Consider the following 25,687-nt stretch of genomic DNA (forward strand, 5'->3'; position numbering starts at 1 on the left):
ACATATGGGTCGACTAGAGTCCGTGATGAATTTGTCTTCTACTTTTGATAAAGCTAAAGAAGTTCAAGAACAGTTCGAGGGGAAGAAGGTAATTCTGGGTGTGGATGATATGGACATCTTTAAAGGCATTAGTTTGAAATTGCTAGCATTTGAGTACCTACTACAGCAGGACCAGAACTTGCAGGAGAAACTTGTTCTTGTTCAAATAGTAAATCCTGCTCGTAGCTCAGGCAAAGATGTTCAGGAAGCAAATAGGGAGACATATTCAACTGCTGAAAGGATCAACCAAATTTACGGTAGATCTGATTATGAGCCTGTAATTTTGATTGATCGTCCGGTTCCTCACTATGAGAATCTGCATACTATGCTGTTGCTGTATGTTGCCTAGTGAATGCTGTAAGGGATGGGATGAATTTAGTGCCTTACAAATATATTGTTTGCAGGCAAGGTTCTCCTGGTATGGATGATGCTATGGATATTAAAACTGATTCTCGTAGAAGTAGCATCCATGTGTTTGTGTCTCACGCAGATACAGATATGTGCATGTTGCATTATGCTCTTCCATGTTTTTACTTGTCTGTGCTTATTTGCAGGGTGTGACTAAAGGATTAGTGGCACAAAAGGTCCTCTCAATGATGGTAGATAGTGGGACTCCACCTGATTTTGTTATGTGCATTGGAGATGATAGATCAGACGAGGACCTGTTTGAGAGCATATTAAGCAGTGTATCCAGTCCGTCAGTCACTGCTGCCCCAGATATTTTTGCCTGCACTGTTGGGCAAAAGCCAAGCAAAGCCAAAGTATTACCTAGATGATACTGCTGATGTTCTTAGACTACTTCAAGGTCTTGGTAATGCGTCCTGTCCAAAGCCAAGACATACTGCTCATTTCCAGGTTGTGTTTGCTCTGTTCTGTGAATAGGCTAAGTAGTTGATTGGGCATGTACATGGTTCTACTTTTGGGGTTTATCTTTTACCGGTGAGGAGTATATCCTTACATCAATCTTAACTTAATCTGATGCATGGCTGGACTCAGGACCGACTGTTTTCCAGGTTATGCTGCATTCGGCGCTTGAAATTCCCGTCAATGTTGACTGTTTTTTCTGTAGATTTCATCATTGGGGAAAAACTTTTCTTAGAAGTACAGTTTTGCCGTAGTCATGATGGCTGCCCTGAATGATTAACTAACACCATTGCGTTGTATAGATACATTTATCTGTTTAGCTTAATGACAGTTTGGTTTAAGTTTTAGCTCAGTGAGAGCTACTAACAAATGCTTGATGCCGTTTTGTGCCAAATGAGTCACTTGAACATGTACATAGTACTAGCCTTTCTGGAACGTGTTATCGAAATGTTATTAGTTCAATTGTTCTGCTTTCCTACTGTAAATATCTCAGATGCTACTATCCTGATCATTGCAAAATTTAGTGGTTGTGCACTCTGTGGTCAATTCAATCTTGTTTCTGGCTTCAACATCATCACGAATTCACGATACCCAATGTAATTCTACAAAGTTGGGTTTGAGGAGGATAAAGTGTGTGCAGTTTTCTGCTTCTTATATCAATCACATCTATTTGTCTTGTTATTGGGATCTCCCAAAGATCAGCTTTGCCAACTGACTTCCTCAATATTTCATGTGATTAAGGTGTCAATGCCAATGTTCACAGAAATGCAGGTTTCAAAATGTGGTAGCTTAGTGTTATGTTGTCCATATCCTCATATCTAGGGTCATGTCCTTGGTAAGCTATAAGTGTGTCATGTCCATTCTAATAATCTTTTTTCAATATTTCTTTAACACTCCATCCCCTAAAAGTTACAACCTAATTGGTCCTACAATTACATTATAAAATTTACCTTTAAATCTTGACGATATATTCATACCACAAAAAATAGACACCGAAATCTCTTAAATTGCAATGATTCGAAGCACTTCTTGTTTCACTATTTCAATCAATGTATCTTACGACCCAAATTTGTAGATACAACTCTGTTGATTGGTTGCTTCCACATTTATTTTTGGGAAATATAATTCTCAAGCAAGTAGAAACTAGAAAGTTAACTACTTACACAGTTTTATACAAGTAACTTTTGAGGACAAGAGTTGCATGAAGTGGGAATAATTAAAATGGAAGTGGGCCAGATTGGACTCGCAGCATATTGGTTTGAAGTTGGGATGAAATTGTGTTTAAGGTGGTTAAATAAATTAAGGGGAACTTTCGTATATAGTCATTCAAAAATAGTTTAATTATGCTATATAATTCGAGTATGTTTTTTGGTTATATGAACCATGCAAAATTAGAATATAAAAATTACCATATATATGTTTTTGGTTATAGAAAACGTGTAAAATATAAAAAGTTACCAGAAGAAATTCCATAAAAAAAAGTTTCCATCATCATTAGGGAAACGAGTAGGAAAGGGAAATCCTAATCCAAGATAACATGTAAATAAAGCCTATATATACACATGAAATAGTGAATTGTTTCATTGAAATATTAATTAGCATGACAAAATTTCCCTCATGTCTTGTTAAAGTAGTTGTAATAATGATACTAGTATGTTTTCCTTCCACCACCCTCTCTAGAAAACTATTACTCTCGTCACCACCATCAGAAGCTGCTCCTCCAAAACCCAGTGTTATGAATTTCCATATTGTTAACGATGAAGACAACAATCCAAAAGAGAAGGTGATTGATGATAGTCGAAGCTGGAGTTCTCTTGATCTTGGTCACAAAATTAAGATTATCGTATCTATATTTTGTTGCTTGTTTATAATTGTCGGTNTCTCTAGAAAACTATTACTCTCGTCACCACCATCAGAAGCTGCTCCTCCAAAACCCAGTGTTATGAATTTCCATATTGTTAACGATGAAGACAACAATCCAAAAGAGAAGGTGATTGATGATAGTCGAAGCTAGAGTTCTCTTGATTTTGGTCTCAAAATTAAGATTATCGTATCTATTTTTTGTAGCTTGTTTATAATTGTCGGTCTCGTTATCTTGATAACATGGCTTATCACTTCACCCTATTTTTTCATAATATTTATCTAAATTATATATCAAAAGTTAAGTTAATATCACTAATTTGTTTTAGTAAATACTTGCTAGATTCCTTCAATAATTTAATAAATATTGTGAGGGAATTAATACATAAAAATTACCCCTAAATTATTCACATTTTTATAGTTCTTTGGCTATTGTCCTCTCTGAACGACAATATTCCATATATAAAAACCCCTTTAGAACAAAATTAACACTAAAAGAAACAAAAGCTGGAGTATTTATAAAAGTAGAAACATGCAATGGTTTTAAAAAAAAACATTAATAAGCCAAAATTTATAGTAGAAAAAAAAAGCCCTAGTTTTAACCATATTTTTAGTAAAAAAAATCCAACCCTTTGCGTAGATATGTATTTAGTATAAAGTGTACACTATCTTAATACTGTGTACATGTTTTGTAAACTAAATGATTCAAATATATTAAGTTGTAATTTTCTCAAAAGTGTTAGATCTTGAATTTTTGTACCTACTTGATTTTGCCTCTAAAGCAGAACTTCTGTTCAATTGATCGAGTAGATTCACTATCCTGAAATATTTTGAAACTTCTTTTTTATGGGAAAAAATTAAAATGTGTGGCTGATGGACAACCTACTTATCTAAAATTTAACTTTTTACTTATAAGATAACTTTTGATCAATTTAACAAGTTTATAATCTTAAAAATATCTTGAATATTTTCTTTACGAGCAAAAGTTAAAGAATTTTATGAAGGGGAAATTATTTCTAAAAAGTTTGTTACCTAATAACTCTCTAAACAAAATAGTTATGAACTCTCCTTACTTATACCACCAAAGTTAAAGGCAATTTGTACCTATAAAATTAAATCAGATTAATTAAACTTTTTATTTGAATATATAATTAAAATTTTTGAAATTGTATTTTTTCTCGCAAACATAATTTTTTTTTATAACTTGTACGTAAGGTAAATTCTTGCTACGTGGCAATCTGCTCCACAAATAGGCGAAGGCGCGCAGTATTTGGAGCACTGCATTTGTCTCTGTACTGTCTGACACAATCGTTTCATCACTATTTCCATTGATTTCGTGGTATTTTGAAGCCTTCCCTTCAACGGCGACGCGAGGCACCGTTTACTGAGGCTAGATTTTCACCGGCTGATCTGTTGCTGTATGTATTTCCACTTTTTTGCAATGTAGTAGTAATGTGTTTTCTGAGTATTAGTTCCATTCGTAATTCTGATTGTTTGAACTAGTTTGATGAAGGATCTACCATTTCCGTCGTCCTCTAATTTCTGTGTTTGTTGCTGTAGTTATGTGTTTGAAATCGTTTCATCACTTTTTCTATTGATTTCGTGGTAGTTTGAAGCCTTCTCTTCAACGGCGACGGTGACGTGAAGCACCGTTTACTGAGGCGAGATTTTCACCGGCTTTGTTGCTGTATGTATCTCCACTTTTTTGCAATGTAGTAGTTATGTATTTTCTGAGTATTAGCTCCGTTCGTAATTCTGATTGTTTGTCGTCCTCTAATTTCTGTTTTCAAATGTTCCTTTGTTGCTGTAGTTATGTGTTTGAAATCGTTTCATCACTTTTTCAATTGATTTCGTTGGAGGCGACAGCGACGCTACGCACCGTTAACTGAGGCAAGATTTTCACTGACTTTGTTGCGGTATGTATCTCTCCTCCTTTTTATAATTTCAAAATGTTAGTTCCGTTCGTAATTCTGATTGTTTGAACTCGAAGGATCTACCATTTCCGTCGTCGTCTAATTTCTGTTTTCAAAGTAGTTATGTGTTTGAAATCGTTTCATCACTTTTTCAATTGATTTCGTTGGAGGTGACAACGACGCTAGGCACCATTTACTGCTTTGTTGCTGTATGTAGTTATGTGTTTTCTGAGTATTAGTTCCGTTCGTAATTCTGATTGTTTGAACTCGAAGGATCTACCATTTCCGTCGTCCTCTAATTTCTGATTTCAAATGTTCCTTTATTGCTGTAGTTGACGAACTGTGCTTTATACAGACTGTTTCCATTTTTTTTCTTATTTATATTTGCTTGTCAGTTTGTAAAACTAAATTATAGTGTGTTCTGTGAAAATTTCGTTCATGATAGTGATTGTCTGAATTCCTTTCCGTATGTGTTTCCGTCGTCCTTTAATTTTTCTGTGTTCAGTTGTTGCTATTTCGTTTTAAATCTAGAAGAGGAACTGTTTTAATTTGCTTGTAGTTGATTATCCATATGAAATATATACAGACTGTTATAATTTTCAATGAAAGAGGAAATTATAAAAAATAGGGAATATACATAAAAAAAACCCCTCGAACTTGGCACGAAACTTACTTTAGTACTTAAACTTTACGGGTAATTATTTACCCCCTTAACATATTTGAAGTGAATTAATACCACCTTAAAAATCTAATACCAGTCTCAAGTTGGCAAGTGTATTACACACGCGCCACGTCATTGACACATTAGAACCACATAAACGCTTGTAGTTGATTGTCCATATGAAATAGAGCAACTTTCACATATAGCAAACACAAAATTCATTTTTGTATACTATGGCAAAGTTTGCATAATTGCGCTCCATAGCAAACATAAATATGTATATTTCGCTATACATATACAAAAGAAAGCAAATGTATAATCTGTTTTGGTATACATATACAAAAAGATCAATTGTATAAAGTGAGAGAGATGAGTGAGCGAGCGAGATCTGGGGGAGTGGCGAGAGAGATCTGGGAGAGGGGAACGAAAATATATGTATATTTACAATTTTCACGCATTTTATACATTTGCGCTTTTGTATAAAGTGAGAGAGGCGAGTGAGAGAGTGAGATATGGGAGAGTGGCGAGCGAGATCTGGGAGAGGGGAACGAAAATATATGTATATATACAATTTTCTCTCGCTTTATACAAACACAAACGCATTTTATACAATTTGCGTTTTTTGTATAAAGTGAGAGAGGCGAGATCTGAGAGAGTGGCGAGCGAGATCTGAGAGAGTGGAGAGAGGGAAACGAAAATATATGTATATATACATTTTTTTCTCGCTTTATACAAACACAAACACACTTTATACACTTGCGTTTGTATAAAAACCGAGAGAGGGGAGGGAGAGAACGAGAGTGGCGAGCGAGATTCAATAGGAGAGAGGTAAAATAACAACAGTTTGCTATGATGTACAATTAAATCAAACTATATTTATAGAATTTAATTTGAATTAATAGTTTGTTATTATATACAATTTTCCCTATGAAATATATACAGACTCTATTATAATTTTCAATGAAAGAGGAAATTATAAAAAATATACACAGTCCGGGGAAGTCATTGCTTAGAGGTAGCTTTTCAATAATGGCGACGCCAGGCTCCATTAACTGAGGCTACAGTTTTAGATTTTCACCGACTGTGTTGTTGTCATTTCCTCTTGTTAAAACTAGGCTACAGTTTTAGAGTCCATTAGGGTTTCTGTAATGGTATGTTCTCCTTGTAATTGAGAACTGATCTCATCGCTCAAATTGTTGTGAATCTTTAGTAAAAATGATCGATTCACAGGGCAATATATAAATCAACTTTTCAAACAAAGACTGAAACCTTAGAGTTCATTAAAAGAGAAAACTTTGATCTCTTCAAAAAGAGACTAAAACCTTAGATTCAATGGAAGAGAGAACTCTAATCTCTTGCTTTTTATTGAAAAATAACTTCCCGATTTATTCATCAAAAGCCCCTTTAAATAGGAGTATTATTACATCAATAAGAAGTCTAATACTTATGGAAGTAGCAGACCTCAACCCTATTCCAAACTAATAACTATAACTATAACTTAACATAATCCTTATGAAACTCTGAAACATCAAACCTATTCTAGAACAATAAATAAAACAACTAAAAATATAATTTAGATTAATGACTTCCAACGCATCCCTAACATTACTCCCCTCACGTTGAAAGAGCTTGTCCTCAAGCTCAACTTTCGGGGTAATCATCCAGAAAATCTGGATTAGTATCAACTTGTTCAATTCCAGCCCTATCTTGAAGTTGACATAGATAAATTTCGACTTTATCAGTTTGCTGAAGCATGACTAATTTACCCATCAGGTTGCTACTTTCAAGAGGTCCAAATCGTTGATATTCTTCCTAACTCATTAAGTCTTTCACTCGTTTAAGTTGATAATACCATAATGGTGCTAGTCCGAACATGTGAAATCCAGCCACATCAATCTTTTTTGCTTTCGTGGTATGCTGATATTTTTCAAAAAAATGTTCACAACGATGTGCCCGAAGTAATGGGTTATTAGTGTCGTTATAAGTAGGTGGTGTATTACCTTTCGTAGCAGGAATCGTTGATCTGCTAGTTGTCTGGGCACTATTTGACTCAGGTTTATGGGTTGCTAATTTTGTGGAGTCAATTCCCAATCTAGATAATTGTTCTTGGATGACTTGGACAATTCTTTCGATGAGGCGTTGTTCCATTGCTGCAATTTTAGAGTGCATTAGGGTTTCTGTAATGGTATATTCTCATTGTAATCGAGAACTGATCTTATCGCCCATTGTATTAGGCTCACCACCCAAATTGTTATGAATCTTTAGTGAAGGATCGATTCACAGGGCGATATATAAATCAGCTCTTCAAAGGGAGACTGAAAGCTTAGAGTTCATTAAAAGAGAGAACTTCGATCTCTTCAGCTCTTCAAAAGGAGACTGAAACCTTAGAGTTCAATGGAAGAGAGAACTCTAATTTCCTGCTTTTTGCTGAAAAATGACTTCCCGATTTATTCATCAAAATCCCCTTTAAATAGGAGTATTATTACATCAATAGGAAGTCTAATACTTATGGAAGTAGGAGACCTCAATCTTATTTCAAACTAATAACTATAACTTAACCTAATCCTTATGAAACTCTGAAACATAAAACCTATTCTAGAATAATAAATAAAGCAACTAAAAATATAATTAAATACTTAAATTAATGACTTCCAACGCATCCCTAACATTACTCCCCTCACGTTGAAATAGCTTGTGTTACGCCGTAATTTTCCCAACCTTTAGAAAAATCACTTTTTGGAATGTTCTAAGTATAAAGCAATTTGAGAAAAATACTTAGAAAAGAGTCGCCACTTAATTTTAAAAAAAAATTAAGAAAATGTATAATTGTCAAAGATTTAAACAAAAAAAATCATTTGAAAATACCAAAGGAGGTTCGGGGCTCAATTTACACTTCGAGAAGGGTTTAAGCATTCGAAGTGCCTGCTAACACGCGGTTGACCTGCGACTTGACTAAAATATTTGACTAATTCTTAGAAAAATAAGTTAATATAAAAATATAATACTTTATAATATTAGATTAACTTTAAGAAAATAATTAAATAAATGATATTTAATTTTACTTTATTTTTATTTTTTTTTAGAGAAAGGGACCTAAAATAAACATTTTGAATTAAGGTGCGAGTGGATAGAATTTTAACAAAGCTAGATTAATTAGAAATTATTTGACTCATTTTTAAAAATAATGGTTTAAACCAAATTAGTTAATTTAAGCATGAAAACCATTTTTAATTAATTGAAGAATAAAAGTTTTGACTAACCTTTTTAAAGTTTATTTGAGAAAAATACTTTAACTTAAAACAATTTTTTTTTAAAAAAGAATATGATTAAGTGAAAAAGCACCAAAGGACATTTTCCCTTTTTTTTTTAAACAAAAAAAAATCAACTTTCTTAAAGTGATAAAATTTGACCAACTACTTGCTTGATGAAATAAATCGACACAAAAAGAAATGTTTTGAAAATGAACCAACACAAAGAAAATAACTCATCCTTTGGGGAATCTAATTAAGTTAGTTAACTATTTTAAAGTTAGAGTTAAACAACAAACAATAAATAATCACAATTAAATAATTAAAGAATAAGGGAGAAAGTGAATTTGGGCCTCCTTCTTGGGCCTGCGGCAATTTTTGGGGGGTTTCATTCTAAGCCCGTTTTTGTATACACCGGTTGTATATTAGTGTATATCGGCGTGTATATCAGCTCTTTCCGTATATCTCCTGCTTCCGAACACCCGTATTTCACCTCAGCCCTGTATTCTACTCCCAATTCGAAATTCAAACATTTATTTTCCATTCCGGACTTGGCAACAAAGGAGATGACTTGGACAAGCTTTTGGTCCTAAGTTGCCTGTTTCATATGCAAAGGGGTTGGAGAAGAGTTCAGTGAACTCATCCAATGATGCCATACAGAGGAAACAAAAACAAGAGTTAGCCAGCTATAAATTTTCTGGTGGAAATGAATCACAACTCCTAAAAATATAAAACTAGAGCTCAACACATGTGTAACAACAAAAATTCAAACAAGCAAGATTATAATGGTCATAATATAAATCTCTCTTGGAGCAAAATGATATTACTCACCCGTGGAGTATGCCATTCAGTTAATAACCAAAAGAAAACTCTTTACACAAAACAAGAAATAAAAATAAAATCCCTTAATAACATATCTAAGCACAGAGATACTTATTCTTGAGTATAAGTACATAATCAGCCATTATATGAAATATATATATTTATGGATATTTATCACTAAACATCTATGCAGATTACGACCAAAACATGCACATTAACCCACATATCACAAATATTAGACTAATGAACATGAATATTCAAAACGGAGAAGCCAATCAATGAGGCAATAAGCACAGGACGAGGATAGAATAGCCTTATTAGATACAAGGATCAAAGTTAGAAAGGAATTCAATTTTTAAAGATGAAGTATTTTGAACTAAAATAGTGAATAACCAACTGATTCGAAGAATATGGAGACACATATTTATCTTCTCAAACATATATTCCAGGTTGCTCTCATCACGATGTAAAGTAGATAGATAAAACATGAATCATATGCGAAATGAAAGGTATTCAGTTATATGAATGAGTAGCTATTTTCCAAACTTAAACTAATGTATGAATAGAAGGTAAAATCCAACTCGAGGCTAAGCAAAACAGATTCTATGAGACGGGTACAACAAATAAACTCAAAACAATAGCAACTCCTATACGAGAAAATCACAATTAACATACAAATACCGACTCTTTAAATGCCAAGATTGAGACAAAACTGATCCAATGGAGATTTACATACTTAAAAACTGAATCAAACTTATAAAAGAAAAACAATCGAATTGCTCAACATGAGGTAAAACAGAGTAATTCGCTAACAATAATATCAAGTAAATATCAAATTAATCAGTACATCGAAAATATACAATGATTTATATCAGACGATAGCAGTTTACCTTTTCCGGGGCAGCGACTGGGGCGACGAGCTTGACTATGAAGCAACCCTCACTACCACAACAAAGTTTCGTTGGAGAATCCTCTGAATTCCCGAAGTCAAAAACCTCGATTCCGATGAAGCTATTTGAGTCGTCCTAATATCCAATATATCTATATTTTTTTGAGGTGAAATTAGGTGATCTAATAGAGTGAAAAAAATGTGTTCCCTTTTTTTGGTCTCTCCCCCCTCTCTCAACAGTGAACAGGGATATTTATAGGCCGAATTTTAGGATTGAAAAAAGGGGGTAAATGGGTTGAAAAGATTGGATGATTTCCAAATTTGAAATTCAAAAATCTCTTCTCAAGAGATAAGGTTGCCAGACTTCCGCGATTTGGTGGGATTTTCGCGTGAAGAAGACGATATAGGGATCGTAGGGTATGGATGTTTTTCCGGATTTGCTGGGATTCACTGCGCTGGACTACTGTTTGTTTCTGGGTTTCTTCGTGTTTCAAGGGGAAGAAGACGCGGGTGGGGTCGGGTTTTGGTATTGCTACTGTTGAACGTATGTATGGTATTGTTGTTATATGTATTGTATTGTTGTGGGCTTGGGTTTATGGGTATGGTTGGGCTGCTGGAAAATTTCCAGGTAGGCCCAAAATTGATCTTCTAAGAGGGTTTAATAAAAGGCTAGATTTGGCATTAAGATTTGGACAAATGAATTACAAAATTAGCCAACTTATCGACCAAATTGAGTTTAACTTGCAAAATCAGCTAAAATCTAAATGAGATGAATTTAAACAAGATAAACTAACAAGCTTCTTAAATTTAACAAAACAAAATAATTAACCTAATCAAACTAATTAATTCAAAAACATACCTATAATTCAAACTAAATTAAATTAGTAAAATATTTAACGTTAAAAATAAATGAAATATTTTCAAGATAGTTTTCAAGATTTGTGAAATATATTAGTTACATACGTAACAATATAAAACATATTTATTATTTGAGATATTTAAAATATTATAAAAGTGAGTAAAATTTAAAAATATCTTGAAACATATTTTGAATTTTTATAAAATCAATTATTTCAAATCGTTTGAAATTAAAGAAACTCGAAAATTAATTCTTATCGGGGAGGGTCAAAATCGGGTGTCAACAACTTGTCCTCAAGCTTAACTTTCGGGGTAATCCAGAAAATCTAGATCAGTATCAACTTATTCAATTCCACCCTAGCTTGAAGTTGACATTGATAAATTTCGACTTTATTAGTTTGTTGAAGCATGACTAATTTGCCCATCAGGTTGCTACTTTCAAGAGGTCTAAATCGTTGATATTCTTCCTAATTCATTGAGTCTTTCACTCATTTAAGTTGATTATACCATAATGGTGCTAGTCCAAACATGTGAAATCCAGCCACATCAATTTTTTTTGCTTTCGTTGTATGCTGATTTTTTTCAAAAGAATGTTCACAACGATGTCCCCGAAGTAATGGGTTATTGGTGTCGTTATAAGTAGGTGGTGTATTGCCTTTCGTAGCAGGAGTTGTTGATCTGCTAGTTGTCTGGGCACTATTTGACTCAGGTTTGTGGTTGCTTGTTTTGTGGAGTCAATTCTCAATCTAGACAATTGTTCTTGGATGACTTGGACAATTCTTTTGATGAGGCGTTGTTCAATTGCTGCAATTTTAGAGTGCATTAGGGTTTCTGTAATGGTATGTTCTCCTTGAAATCGAGAACTGATCTCATCGCCCATTGTGTTAGGCTCATCGCCCAAATTGTTATGAATCTTTAGTGAAGGATCGATACACAGGGGGATATATAAATTAGCTCTTCAAAGAGAGACTGAAACCTTAGAGTTTATTAAAAGAGAGAACTTCGATCTCTTCAATTCTTGAAAGGGAGACTGAAACCTTAGAGTTCAATGGAAGAGAGAGCTCTAATCTCCTGTTTTTTGCTGAAAAATGACTTCCCGATTTATTCATCAAAATCCCCTTTAAATAGGAGTAATATTACATCAATAGGAAGTCTAATACTTATGGAAGTAGGAGACCTCAATCCTATTCCAAACTAATAACTATAACTTAACCTAATCCTTATGAAACTCTGAAACATAAAACTTATTCTAGAATAATAAATAAAGCAACTAAAAATATAATTAAATACTTAAATTAATGACTTTCAACACATCCTTAGCATTACTCCCCTCACGTTGATAGAGCTTGTCCTCAAGCTCAACTTTCGGGGTAATCACCCAGAAAATCTGGATTAGTATCAAGTTATTCAATTTCAGCCCTAGCTTGAAGTTGACATTGATAAATTTTGACTTTATCAGTTTGCTGAAACATGACTAATTTGCCCATTAGGTTGCTACTTTCATGAGGTGCAAATCGTTGATATTCTTTGAGAAAATGCTCAAAAGCTCGCCCAATTTATAGCCGGATTTCCAACTACACACGCATACTTTACGGAGGTCATATTATCCCCCTGAATTTTATAAAATTGAAATTATTACCTCCCTAAATGCTTACATGGCAAAGTGAGTGTATTTTACTCTCTTTGAGAGAGTTAGCAGCCAAAACAATATTAAAATTTTGTTTTAAATATGTTATTTCATAAATATTTGTATTTTTAATTATTTTTTTAAAAAAATTATTTATTTATTCTCCATGGTAGCATATGCCAAATCTCTCCACCCTTATCATTCCAAAATCGCCGCGCCATTACCGCCATCTTCACTGGATTCATTATTGTAAATTTCTAACAACTCTCATAAATTTTTGAAAAAAAACAATCAAATCCACCATCTCCAATCACCAAAAAATATTTTGAATCAAATTTGAAAAATCAATCTAGGTTCAAATGCAATTGTATCGTAAAAAAGAAAAAATATTTTTTACATGTAAATCTAAATTCCTCATGTGTTTTTTAGTTTGTTTTCTAGATTCTTGACAAGAAATTACCTTCTCTTGATTATAAAAACTCCATCACATAAGCTTATAAAATTATGAAAATACCCACAAACATTAATTAGACTCATAGTGGTCTAGGTGGTGGTGCGAATGTTCTCTTTTTCGAGCTTTATTCTTTGAAAGAAATGACGGGAGCTCTTTGAATAGGTGGAGGAGCTAATGGTGAAGGCGGATAAATAACAAAGGCATAGATGGAGATGGTGGTGGCAGCGAAATTCTCAGACTATGCTGACGGCGGCGACATATCCCTCCGGAGAAGACAAAAGAGACCCCTCAATTTAACCCCCAATATTTTCTCCAAATCAAAGTTCTCAAAAAATAATTAGGGTTAAAAAATGAATGAAGAAGAAAGGTTTAAGAAGAAAGAGAAAAAAAAGTCTTTTAAAAAAAAATCTACAGGTGAAAACACATGTCAAGCGCGTGTGTTTCACCACAAGACACATATATGGGTATGACATTTTAAGGGGCTACTTATTTCATTTTAAAATAATTCAGGGGGGTAATAGGACCCCCGTGAAGCATGAGTGTGTAGTTGGAAATCCAACTATTGGATGGGGAGGGTTTTGGCCATTTTCTCATATTCTTCAAAACTCATTGAGTCTTTCACTCATTTATATTGATAATACCATAATGGTGCTAGTCCGAACATGTGAAATCCAGCCACATCAATTTTTTTTCATTTCGTTGTATGCTGATTTTTTTCAAAAAAATGTTCACAACGATGTGCCCGAAGTAATGGGTTATTAGTGCCGTTATAAGTAGGTGGTGTATTGCCTTTCGTAGCAGGAATTGTTGATTTGCTAGTTGTCTGGGCACTATTTGACTCAGGTTTGTGGGTTGCTGGTTTTGTGGAGTCAATTCCCAATCTAGACAATTGTTCTTGGATGACTTGGACAATTCTTTCGATGAGGCGTTGTTCCATTGAAGCAATTTTAGAGTGCATTAGGGTTTCTGTAATGGTATGTTCTCCTTGAAATCGAGAACTGATCTCATCGCCCATTGTGTTAGGCTCATCGCCCAAATTGTTATAAATCTTTAGTGAATGATCGATACAGAGGGCGAATTATCAATTAGCTCTTCAAAGGGAGACCGAAACCTTAGAGTTCATTAAAAGAGAGAAATTCGATCTCTTCAGCTCTTTAAAGGGAGACTAAAACCTTAGAGTTCAGTGGAAGAAAGAGCTCTAATCTTCTGCTTTTTGCTGAAAAATAACTTCCCAATTTATTCATCAAAATCCCCTTTAAATAGGAGTAATATTACATCAATAGGAAGTCTAATACTTATGGAAGTAGGAGACCTCAATCCTATCCCAAACTATTAACTATAACTTAACCTAATCCTTATGAAACTCTGAAATATAAAACTTATTCTAGAATAATAATTTAAGCAACTAAAAATATAATTAGATACTTAAATTACTGACTTCCAACGCATCCCTAACATTACTCCCTTCACGTTGAAATAACTTGTCCTCAAGCTCAACTTTCGGAGTAATCATCCAGAAAATCTGGATCAGTATTAACTTAATCAATTCCAGCCCTATCTTCAAGTTGACATTGATAAATTTCGACTTTATCAGTTTGTTGAAACATGACTAATTTGCCCATTAGGTTGCTACTTTCAAGAGGTCCAAATCGTTGATAATCTTCCTAACTCATTGAGTCATTAACTTGTTTAAGTTGATAATACTATATTGGTGCTAGTCCGAACATGTAAATTCCAGCCACATCAATCTTTTTTGCTTTCGTTGTATGCTGATTTTTTTCAAAAAAATCTTCATAACGATGTGCCCGAAGTAATGGGTTATTGGTGCAGTTATAAGTAGGTAGTGTATTACCTTTCATAGATGGAATTGTTGATCTGCTAGTTGTCTGGGCATTATTTGACTCAAGTTTGTAGGTTGCTGGTTTTGTGGAGTCAATTCACAATCTAGACATTTATTCTTGGATGACTTGGATAATTCTTTCGATGAGGCGTTGTTCCATTGCTGCAATTTTAGAATGCATAAGGGTTTCTGTAATGGTATGTTCTCCTTGAAATTGAGAAATGATCTCATCGCCCATTGAGTTAGGCTCATCGCCCAAATTGTTATGAATCTTTAGTGAAGGATCGATACACAGGGCGATATATAAATCAGTTCTTCAAAGGGAAACTGAAACCTTAGAGTTTATTAAAAAAGAGAACTTCGATCTCTTCGGCATTTTAAAGGGAGACTAAAACCTTAGAGTTCAATGGAAGAGAGAGAGAGAGCTCTAATCTCCTATTTTATCTTGAAAAATGACTTCTCGATTTATTCATCAACAAGCCCCTTTAAATAGGAGTAATATACATCAATAGGAAGTCTAATACTTATGCAAATAGAAGACCTCAATCCTATTCGAAACTAATAACTATAACTTAACCTAATCCTTATGAAACTCTGAAACATAAAACCTATTCTAGAATAATAAATAAAGCAACTAAAAATATAATTAAATACTTAAATAATGACTTCCAACACATCCCTAACATTACTCCCCTCACATTGATAGAGCTTGTCCTCAAGCTCAACTTTCGGGGAAATCATCTAAAAAATCTGGATCAGTATCAACTTATTCAATTTCAGCCCTAGCTTGAAGTTGACATTGATAAATTTTGACTTTATCAGTTTGTTGAAACATGACTTATTTGCCCATTAGGTTGCTACTTTCCTGAGGTCCAAATCGTTGATAATCTTCCTAACTTACTGAGTCTTTCACTCATTTAAGTTGATAATACCATAATGGTGCTAGTCCGAACATGTGAAATCCAGCCACATCAATCTTTTTTGCTTTCATTGTAAGCTGATTTGTTTAAAAAAAAATGTTCACATAGATGTGCCCGAAGTAATGGGTTATTGGTGCCGTTATAAGTAGGTGGTGCATTGCCTTTCGTAGCAGGAATTGTTGATCTGCTAGTTGTCTAGGCACTATTTGACTCAGGTTTGTGGGTTGCTGGTTTTTTGGAGTCAATTTCCAATCTAGACAATTGTTCTTGGATGACTTGGACAATTCTTTCGATGAGGCGTTGTTCCATTGAAGTAATTTTAGAGTGCATTAGGGTTTCTACAATGATATGTTCTCCTTGTAATCGAGAACTGATCTCATCGCCCATTGTGTTAGGCTCATCGCCCAAATTGTTATGAATCTTTAGTGAAAGATCGATTCACATGGTGATATATAAATCAGCTCTTCAAAGAGAGACTGAACCTTAGAGTTCATTACAAGAGTGAACTTCGATCTCTTCAGCTCTTCAAAGAGAGATTGAAACCTTAGAGTTCAATGGAAGAGAGAACTCTAATCTCCTGCTCTTTGCTGAAAAATGACCTCCCGATTTAATCTTCAAAAGCCCCTTTAAATAGGAGTATTATTACATCGATAGAAAGTCTAATATTTATGGAAGTAGGAGATTTCAATCCTATTCTAAGCTAATAACTATCACTTAACATAATCCATATGAAACTCTGAAACATAAAACCTATTCTAGAATAATAAATAAAGCAACTAAAAATATAATTAAATACTTAAATTAATGACTTCCAACGCATCCCTAGCATTACTCCCCTCACGTTGAAAGAGCTTGTCCTCAAGCTCAACTTTTGGGTTAATCATCCAGAAAATCTGGATCAGTATCAACTTATTCAATTCCAGCCCTAGCTTAAAGTTGACATTGATAAATTTCGACTTTATCAGTTTGCTGAAACATGACTAATTTTCCCATTAGGTTGCTACTTTCAAGAGGTCTAAATCGTTGATATTCTTCTTAACTCATTGACTCTTTCACTCGTTTAAGTTGATAATACCATAATGGTGCTAGTCTGAACATGTGAAATCCCGCCATATCAAGCTTTTTTGCTTTCGTTGTAAGCTGATATTTTTCAAAAAAATGTTCACAACGAAGTGCCCAAAGTAATGGGTTATTATTGCCGTTATAAGTAGGTGGTGTATTGCCTTTTGTCGCAGGAATTGTTGATCTGATAATTCTCTAGGCACTATTTGACTCAGGTTTGTGGGTTGCTGGTTTTGTGGAGTCAATTTCCAATCTAGACAATTGTTCTTGGATGACCTGGACAATTCTTTCGATGAGACGTTGTTCCATTGCTGCAATTTTAGTGTGCATTAGGATTTTTGTAATGGTATGTTCTCCTTGTAATCGAGAACTGATCTTATCGCCCATTGTGTGAGGCTCATCGCTCAAATTCTTATGAATCTTTAATGAAGGATCGATTCACAGGGCAATATATAAATCGGTTCTTCAAAGGGAGACTGAAACCTTAGAGTTCAATGGAAGAGAGAACTATAAACTCCTGGTTTTTGCTAAAAAATGACTTCCCAATTTATTCATCAAAAGCCCGTTTAAATAGGAGTATTATTACATCAATAGAAAGTCTAATATTTATGAAAGTAGGAGACCTCAATCCTATTCCAAACTAATAACTATAACTTAACTTAATCCTTATGAAGCTCTGAAACATAAAACATATTCTAGAATAATAAACAAAGCAACTAAAAATATAATTAAATACTTAAATTAATGACTTCCAACGCATCCCTAACATTACTCCCCTCACGTTGAAAGAGCTTGTCCTCAAGCTCAACTTTCGGGGAAATCATCCAGAAAATTTGGATCTGTATCAAGTTATTCAATTCCACCCCTAGCTTGAAGTTGACATTGATAAATTTCGACTTTATCAGTTTGCTTAAGCATGACTAATTTTTCCATCAGGTTGCTACTTTCAAGAGGTCCAAATTGTTGATATTATTTTCAACTCATTGAGTCTTTCGCTCGTTTATGTTGATCATCCCATAATGGTGTTAGTTCGAACATGTGAAATCCAGCCACACCAATCTTTTTTGCTTTCATTGTTTATTGATTTATTTTTAAAAAAATATGCACAACGTTGTGCCCGAAGTAATGGGTTATTGGTGCCGTTACAAGTAGGTGGTGTATTGCCTTTCGTAGCAGGACTTATTGATCTGCTAGTTGTCTGGGCACTATTTGACTCAGGTTTGTGGGTTGCTGATTTTGTGGAGTCAATTCCCAATCTAGACAATTGTTCTTGGATGGGTTGGACTATTCTTTCGATGAGGCGTTGTTCCATTGCTGCAATTTTAGAGTTCATTAGGGTTTCTGTAATGGTATGTTCTCTTTGAAATCGAGAACTGATCTCATCGCCCGTTGTGTAAGGCTCATCGCCCAAATTGTTATGAATCTTTAGTGAAGGATCGATTCACAGGGCGATATATAAATCAGCTCTTCAAAGGGAGACCAAAACCTTAGAGTTCATTAAAAGAGAGAACTTTGATCTCTTCAGCTCTTTAAAGGGAGACTGAAACCTTAGAGTTCAGTGGAAGAAAGTGCTCTAATCTTCTGCTTTTTGCTGAAAAATGACTTCCTGATATATTCATCAAAATCCCCTTTAAATAGGAGTATTATTACATCAATAGGAAGTCTAATACTTATGGAAGTAGGAGACCTCAATCTTATTCCAAACTAATAACTATAACTTAACATAATTCTTATGAAACTCTGAAACATAAAACCTATTCTAGAATAATAAATAAAGCAACTAAAAATATAATTCAATACTTAAATTAATGACTTCCAACGCATCCCTAACAGAAACACACCTAGATGGAAGAATTAATCGGTTCTGAATGAATTAAAGAAAGAAGGAATGCTCATATACCACTTAGCTTTCACTTCACTCTTTTATGTCAATCCAACCAACTTATAATAGAGAAGCAATGTCAAGTGAGTTGTTTCTTGAAATACATCTTTGGCTTCAAACAAATCCGCATTTGATGTGCAACAACTAATACTCTAAAGGTTTGGAAAATATGTTTTTCTAGGAGACTAGATACTTTCAGCCTTCTAGTAGTTCTTTACTTTTGAGTTCTACAGTTGCAGATAATGAGAAATGCATCTTTTTCGTTGTAAAGTACTTCAGCTTGCTAAAGATTTTGTACTTTAAAATCAAATGGCTACTTCTAAAATACAACCAAAAAATTAAAGAAACTAACAGGAAATAAAAAGAAACTAATCAGTTATTTCTTAACATGACACTTGTTGCTTGAAACGTTGAAAGATTTTGTAATGTGATGTGTTTAAATTAAGTTAGTTTTCTTTGCTTTTTCTTTTTTCTATTGGGTCTTAGAGAAATATATATCTGTCTCATTTGTTTGCATTGATTAGTTCTCCTCACGAATGGATCACTAAGAGTAATTTTAATTTTGGATTTGATTTCAATTCAGAAAATGGAAATTTCAGATGAAGAAATTGCTTTTAGCGTCACTTCACACCTTTCCACTCCTCGATTCTCTCCGGATATACCACAAGCAGCTAACCCTTTTGTCTCGGAAGGACTTGTTACTAAGTTAGATTCTGTGGAGAGCAAGATTTCAACATTGCAAAACATGTTGATTGATTTAAACAAAAGAATGGAGGATCTATCCAAGTCAGTGTATGAAAGTTTGAACCTATTTTTGGTTGGTGGGGCTGCTTCTTATTTTACTCAGAGGAAACTAACTTGCAGCGAGGGAGTAAAAATATTAGTATTGACACTTTTGGCTTCTATTTTAAACGTATGTCGTGTTAAGAAATCGGTAACAACAAAACTCTCTAGTTTGAAAAGGTTGAATGCTTCTCACTTGAGGACTTATGGACATTTAGTTAGTGAGGCTATAGTTTTAAGGGAATTGGAACAAGCAAATGTTGATGCCGTAGATGGGGTTGAGAATTTGATTTTGGAGGGGAGTATAAGGAGGACTCAATTTTTCCAACGGATAGAGGACATTGTTGATACACATGGTGCAGATATTTTTGTTCCAAAAAGCGACAGAGTTGAAAAAATATTGTTTGGTGCGATGGTACTCAGCCACATTCTTGCATTAATCTTTCTTACTCTAGTGTTGCAATGTGGTAAGTTTTTTATATCTAATGTTTTTCATACCACTATTTTTTTAGTTAAGATTATTCTATCCTAACTCTTAATTTGTTTTTGTTCAGGTGTTATTTGATTGCAGTTTGGATTTTCTTTTGTTCAAGAGTTTTCAATTGCAGTTTGTATATAGAAGTTTTGAAAGAAATCCAACATTTATCGTCATCAACATCATAAACTAGAGTAATTTGATATCATGATGGTTTAGTTTTATTTGTAAAAATTGCTTAAGAGGATTATGTTTATAACCATGCTAGATTCTTCAATGGTGTCACAACTGACTTCACTTGCAAGTAATTCCTAAGACCATATTCTCCCTTTTCTCTTCCCTAACCACTCATCTTATAGCCACCAAAAGGAATTGTAGCATTAAATGTATCAAAGCAATTAATCCATACCATCCCAACTCTCACGGCTCTTGCCAAGGTGTTTGCAGTGTCAATGTTCTGTGAAAATACTCCAGCAGCTACACCATACTGAGAGCTATTATCTCTCTGTACCACTTCATCAAGATCCCTGTAATGAACAAACGCATACCATAAATAAAAGTCGATAATAAAGCTCCACGTACTATCAACATATATATTTGATCGTTCTCACGTACTTAAATTTTAAGATGGACTGTACAGGACCAAAAATATCATCCTGTGCAATCAACATATCATCCTGACAATTGAACATTTTATATGTTATGAGAATTTATGGACGTTGATGCTAAAAATCACGTCTATTAAAGTGAAAATGTATATACCTTAACATTAGATAAGACAGTGGGATTAATATAGTAGCCCTTTCTTTGTAACACCCCAGAAACTAGTAAGTTGAACTAGTGAGTTCTAGAGTCTTGTAGTGGAGTTTTGGAATGTCGTATGAGGGTTAAAACTCATAGAAACGATTCAGGTTCTTATAATGACATGTGTTGACACCCAATTTTGGATCTCCACAATATATATTAATCACCGAGCTTCTTAAATTCCAAACGATTTGAAATAATTAGTTTTTATAAAGTTCAAAATATTTTTTTTCAAGTTACTTTTAATCAATTTTATCTTTTGATAATTTTTAGATAATATATATGTTTTGCATAATTAGTATATTTCATGAATATTTGAAAATTGCCTTAAAAAAATAGTTTTACTTAAATAGTTGGTTAATTGGTTTAGTTAATTAATACTTATATTTCTGAGTTATTAGTTTATAATTAAGTTAATTATTTTATTTCGTTAAGATTAAGAAGCTAACTAATTAATCATATTAATTTATCTTATTTAATTATTAGCTGGGTTTACTAAATTTGATCAATTTGGCTACAATTGAAATTCATATGGCTATTGTGTAATTGCAATTTCAGCCATTCTTTTACCTCCATTCAATCCTTTGTAAAATAATTTGGGCCATTTTTCTAGCATCCCAAGTCAGATTAGCCGACCCCATTCCCAGCCCACATTACTACACAACAATTCTAAAATAACCCAGGCCCAACACTAATACAATACCAACAGCCCACCATTCCAGCAATACATACGTTACAACAACAACGTACAACAATACCAAATCGACCCACCCCCTGTACATTTTCTTCTTCTTCCAGCAAAACAGTGACCAAATCCAGAACCTCAAATCGTGACCCTAAGCCATCACGAAATCGTTACAATTGGAATATTATTGAGTCATCCACCTCGTTACAGTTGGAATATTATCGAGACATCCACCTCATTACAGTTGGAATATTATCGAGTCATCCACCTCGTTACAGTTGGATTATTATCAAGCCATATGGCTCGTTGCAGAGATCATCGTCGTTTGCCATGCACAAAGTAAGCAATGACATCTCCAAATCCTTAACAAATCATGAGTTGTAATGCGCATACGGTTTTATAGAAAACATCATCTGTATTTTTCAAGGGAGAATTTTCTCCATGCATTGCAAGAAAATCAACATCGGCTGCATCATTTTCATTGCAAGAACAACATCAAGAGAATCATCAACAACGATATCAAGAGAACTATCAGCATATTACATCAACCTATTTTATTACTTCGACATCAAAAGAAAAGTACAGGGAAGATTATATTACAAATATGAAATACGAGCTTTATTTGCTTTACGTCAAACTGGAGGAAGCGGACGTCAAATATCCAAGGAGAGCAATTAGTGACAACATGGTAAAAGGCACTATCTCTTATTTGAATTACATTTTTATGCTAATGAGTTTTTCTCAGTCTTTGTCGAGAGCATCCGCAAGGATAAATTCTCAAAACAAACCACATGTGCGGACGATATCAAAAAGGATGCAGCACAACGTGTAACTTTTTCTTAGCAGCGAACTGGGACATAGTTCAAAGAGGAGTATCAAACTCTTAGGACGCGAGCTGAGGAACAACTTCCACCACAATCAAACTACACCACCATCAAAAGGCATGTGGGCATTTCCTTGGGTTTATCAGTTCCAATTTCGCATCCAAAAAACTTTCTACTCTCACCGGAGGCAGCTTTCCAATCTGAGTGACAATGCACCAAGAGCTTTGGAAATAATGTCCGTATAAGTTCTTAATTATGAGTGTGAAGTGCGCCACATTCATGGCTAAGAGGTTGTAAGCCTCTTTTTCATACTTGACTTACTTGTCACTCTTCCAAAAGCGAAGGTTATCTAGCATAATATATTTCCTTTTCAACCGATCGAGTCGATCTATAAACAGCCTGATTCCTAAGGTTTAAGGATATGTACGCGGGATCAATGTTGAAAACTCGGCTGTATTCCGATATGCGCTCTTAAATCTTATTCCCAAGCATTTCGGTCTCTTTATAATTCGATATTGGGATGACTTTTGAGTTGTTTCAAAATCATGTGTCAAATCAAGCGTGTCGAACTACAAGTGGCTTGAATTCTCATATAGCCTAAAATATGTAGGAAACCCATTTTCGAGATTCGGCCATAATTCCTAAAGTCCGTACCAAAATCCTTTTCCTAAGGATGAAGATGTGGTCGGTCAAAATTGGATTTGTCAATTTCATTTGCCTTGAATTTCTTTCATCAATCCAAGTCAAACGAGTGACAGTTGTTGACACCCAATTTTGGATCTCCACAATATATATTAATCACCGAGCTTCTTAAATTTCAAACGATTTGAAATAATTAGTTTTTATAAAGTTCAAAATATTTTTTTCAAGTTACTTTTAATCAATTTTATATTTTTATAATTTTTAGATTATATATATGTTTTACATAATTATGTGTATAATTAGTACATTTTATGAATAATCGTTACAACGCTCGTTGAACGGTTCAAGTAGAAGTGAATAGGTAAGAAGTAGAAAGCCCCATATCAATCCATCTCCATAGGAGACAATATGAGCAAAAGACATGAATCCCTAAATCCCGCAGAAAAGAACTCACTCCGGGGGGAGTGAGGGGGGTATTCAAAAAGGGGAGCCGCGGGTTCTTTCTTTCCTTGTAGGAAAGGTCTTGGTTTGGTATGGCATTAGAGAAAACTTGTTATGGTTATGCGGCTATATAGAAAAGGCGGGTGGGGCTTCAGGCGGCTTTTTTTATGAATAGTTTCAATCAAAATTCCATCGATTGTAGCTAGTGATTGCCCGGGTCGGTGTGTGATCACCAAAGGTGAAGTAACCCTTCAGATGCTCTCTCCGCCCATGCCGAATACCCCCGGCCGGTTCCGCCGGGTAAGGCCAGGAGCTGGTTTGGGGAATCACGGGGCCTTACTTATTCAGGGGGGACTTGATTCTGAAATGGAATGATTGATAGAATCGATATTTCATAGAAGAATGACCGAGCCCATAAAATCCTTTCACACCCGCACATGTGGCTGAATATATAAGGAAGTTCACACACCCTGGAAAAATCCATCCTGTATCCCTGACTTGCCAGCTTGATCGCTTGTCTTATTTACCCTTTTCTTAGCGGGTGGTTTATGTCTGGTCCTTTCGGGTCGCCTGACCTGGGCTGATGGCGCTTCGTAACGGCTTGTCTGGAGTCCAGCGGCTCTCTAAGGCTTCGATGTACTAGTACCTGCCACCAAAACATCGTGAAGGATTCAGTGAACGTCTTGAAACTTAGTAACACAAGACAATTCACTGAATGGTTGTTGGCTCTACCGGAGGAGTCTGAAATCAACAACGTGTAACTGCTTGGGCATTGAGTCTTCCGCTGCTTGAGGAAGTATGTGAGAGGATCGATGTTGAGCAGAAGTGGGGTTAAAGCAGCCAACAACGCATCCCCCTTTACTTAGTAGGGCTTGAAAGGCTGGACAGTTTGTTTTCCTTTCCTGTCCAGTATTTTCAATCCAAGCCGAAATAGGAAAAGCCGCAAGCACCACTAGGCCCGGTCGTCGGTTGAACGTCAGTAGGGCCCGATATTCATTCCTTACTCAAATAGGAAGGTGGCAGTCTCAATCTAGCGGCGTGGTCCAGAACAAGCCTTTCCTTTGCGGATCCATGGGGTTTTTGTTTTGGTTACAAGAAGTGCTTCTTTGCTCGCTTGCAGCGCCTCGACTCGAGTTTCCGCTGTAGGATTGAGTGAGGTGACGAGAGCTGAAGCCAAGGTTCCTTGCTACGCTCCATAGATGTTCGTACGATTCTTGTGGATTTTGGGTGTGTTTGAATTCAGCCTCTCGTTAGGTCTTCACTGAAGGATTGTCCACCTTCTCAAGCCTCTCTACCATACCCTTAGAAAGTGACAACGGATGACTTCCATTACTAAATGGAAGAACTTTTCAAACTAGTTGATAGTTGTTCCCTGGTTGCACCCCACAATGGGTTCTAATTTACTAAATCACATGTTTCTGTTTTCGGAACATCACATGTAGACTTTTTTGGGGGAGAATCACTCGGCGCGGGGCCTCCCGTGTGAGGTCAGGTGATGGTCAACAACTCAGGCAGGAAATGCTGAAAAGCGGCTAACGATGCAAGAGCTCTTTTCCCCTTATACGCTCTAAAAAAAGGGTATGTCGGGTTTTTGGACCCTATGTTGAGTAAGGGTTCCAAACCTTCCAAAAGTGATAGGTATGTGTTCTTTCTTGGCACTCTCTTTCTATATTATGCCAACCTAAAAAGAGCGATGGAAAGTGGATTTCAGGTTCGATAGTCTCGAGAAGGTATTAGCCACCGGTGACCATACTTTCGTAAAAGCACCATTGGGCGGTGGTTCCTCTCCTTCCTCTTGAACCTCGAACAAAAAATCGATCTCGCCATCAGCTCGACTAAGAGTTCCGAATCGAAAAAGTAAACTGAACTTTACTTAAGACGAAGGAAGCGAGTGCCGAAAAAAAACCGCTTTCTTAAGGCTTCAAACTACTAGTCATTAAGACTACTATGAATGAAAGGTAAGGAAGTCCTTTTCTTGACTTAGCCTGCGTGCATTATACCTAACCTTTTCACTTGATTTCAATCTCAACAAAGAAATGAAAGCATAACTCTTTGCTCGCTTGCAGCGCCTCTTAGTCTTTTATTTTAGCCTGC

General features: G+C 35.0%; 1 protein-coding gene and 1 pseudogene across 1 annotated transcript in view; one reads left to right on the forward strand and one right to left on the reverse strand.

The window, feature by feature from the left end:
- Window positions 1–25,687, forward strand: part of LOC125867017 (suppressor of mec-8 and unc-52 protein homolog 2) — a 460,057-nt gene that overhangs the window by 295,635 nt on the left and 138,735 nt on the right. The gene's annotated exons all lie outside the window — the stretch shown is intronic.
- Window positions 20,417–25,687, reverse strand: part of LOC125868797 (uncharacterized) — a 7,507-nt pseudogene continuing 2,236 nt past the window's right edge.

This window comes from Solanum stenotomum, chromosome 6 (genome assembly GCF_019186545.1).
Source record: "Solanum stenotomum isolate F172 chromosome 6, ASM1918654v1, whole genome shotgun sequence".
Classification (NCBI taxonomy): Eukaryota; Viridiplantae; Streptophyta; class Magnoliopsida; order Solanales; family Solanaceae; genus Solanum; species Solanum stenotomum.